The 2,268-nt window shown below is 41.7% G+C and overlaps 1 pseudogene; it reads left to right on the top strand.

Annotated features, from left to right (window-relative positions):
* Positions 1–50: 50 nt before the first annotated feature.
* The window catches only part of LOC102215257 (microfibril-associated glycoprotein 4-like), a 4,155-nt pseudogene continuing 1,937 nt past the window's right edge, over positions 51–2,268 (top strand).

Below are 2,268 nucleotides of genomic sequence, written 5' to 3'. Positions count from 1 at the left end.
TTTGTTGAATGATTTGTTTGTCTTTAATTCTGTAGGTAGGTAACTGATTTCTCTGCATGTTCTGCTTTAACTCAGTCTATTTCTTTCAGATCCACATCAGCAGATCATTAAATACAGCAGAAATCTGACAATGTACGTCAAGTGGAAATGGGCTGGACAGGTATGTGAGCAAGATAAAACTCCTTTCACCTCAGGAGAATAGAGTTTGTGTCCTGTGTGGGACTGATGGTCTTTAGACTTTTAGACTTGAGCCATGTAAATTAGTGGATGAAGTTCAGGTTTGTATTAAAAGCTCTGTGAAACAAAATGTGACACTGACACAGTGTCCTGCAGAGGACCAGCTTCACTGTTTCAGGCTTCATATTTCACATGGCTGTAATTACCTGACAACAGGTCACCTTTACTGTCTGGGTTACTTCCTATGCAATAATGATAAGAAGAGATGATTTAGAGCTCGTCTTTGGGGCAATCTGGGATTTATTCAAAAATAGCATCAACAGGAGGAGCTGTGATGTTCCAAAGTTGCCTACAGATGCACAACAGCTTGGACTGCTTGCAGATGAATACATATTTCAGTGCTAAGTGCAGCCTGAGAAGCAACACTGAGGGAAACACAGGTTCTGCTGAGCTTGTTAAGAAGCGAAGAGCCTGCTGATCTTTCCTCTGAGATTCAAAGCTTCCTTCTGTCAAGTTTCCTGGGTCGTTGACCCAGCATTTTCAGTTTTGTCATGTTTGGTTTATTTTCCACATCCATGCTTTCACTTCCAGTTTTCCGTGCCAGCCTGTCCACCAGTGTATTATGTTCCAGTTCATTCCATGCATCATTAGTTAGTTCAGCCGTGTACTCACCTGTTTCCAGTTGTCATCATTCAGCCTGTGTATTTAAGTTCCTCAGTTTCACCAGTTCATTGTCGCGTCATTGATGTTGTCACTGCTGTCTATTCCGCGTTTGCCTTTCAGTTCAGATCAGTCAGTCATTCAGTTCAGTCATTCAGCCTGCCTTCTTCCCTGTTCTGTTCATCCATTCATCCTCCAATAAACACCCTTAATCCTCACCACGAGTTCAGCGTTTGGGTCCCCTCTTTTCCACATCCACACAACAACTCCTGACACCTTCAATCAAACCAACAACTTCCTCTTTGTTCCAGCTGCTGTCAGTGTTTGCCATCCTCCACCTGGCTCCTCTGCTGACAAGTTCCAAAGAGCTCATTCAGCCACTGGACTGCAATGACATCCACCAACAAGACAGCAGCCGACCCAGCGGCGTGTACACTATCTACCCTTTTGGAGAAAAGTCTGCTGTCCAGGTACAGTCCAGCCTCTGTAGGAGACAAAGCTTATGTTTGAGGCTACAAGAAGCTAAAAGGTGACATTAAGTGACACATGTTTGTTTGCAGGTGTACTGTGACATGGACTTAGAGGGAGGAGGCTGGACAGTGAGTTTTCTTTCTCTTTTTTTTCAGTTAAAGTTCCAGTCAAGTAACTTTTCAGTATGAACACTTCCTTCTGGAGGAAATTATAAAATCATAGCTCTGCTGTCTGAAAATTTCACTTCCTGACATTTTTCATGTTTATTAACTGGCCACACTGTCCCCTCTTCCAGGTGTTCCACAAGAGGGTGGATGGCTCCTTGAACTTCTACAGACCCTGGAATCACTACAAGATGGGCTTCGGAAACCCCGATGGAGATTACTGGCTTGGTGAGACTTTATTTTGTCTATGACAAAATCATTTAAATTAAAATCTGACCATTCTCAAACTGTTCAAACCTTCAGTTCTTCGCAGTGTTGTAAAGTAACGGAATACATATACCGCCGTCACATATTTAAAATACTAAATATGAGTAACTGTATTCTGTTACAGTTTCTGTTTAAAAAGGTGGTACTCAGAATACAGTTACTTTGTTGAAATAAATGGATTACACAAGGTCTTTTCCTGTTTCATATGTGAGACTATGCCCTCTCTATTTTTGGTAATTCCACGCTAATTCCATGCTTCCAAACAAAACACGCTTTAAGAGGCTCTAATGCCAGTGTCTCAGTCTCGCGGCCCATGTCACCCCTACTTGCTGCATAATGACATGAAGCAATATTTTCAAAAATTATTATTCAAAAAATAATTTAATATGAAGGCAAAATAAGCAGAGTGTTACAGGCAAAACCCTAAAGAATGTAGCCTCGAGAGAAAAAGGAGAGTTGAAAAGTACGAGTTGTCACCGAGTAGAAACGGGAGCTGGAAGCATGTAAATATAATAATAACCACTGCAGC

The sequence above is a fragment of the Pundamilia nyererei genome, unplaced genomic scaffold (assembly GCF_000239375.1).
Source record: "Pundamilia nyererei isolate P.nyererei 1_Seehausen unplaced genomic scaffold, PunNye1.0 scaffold03036, whole genome shotgun sequence".
Lineage (NCBI taxonomy): Eukaryota > Metazoa > Chordata > Actinopteri > Cichliformes > Cichlidae > Pundamilia > Pundamilia nyererei.
This window is presented reverse-complemented; position numbering and strand designations above follow the sequence as displayed.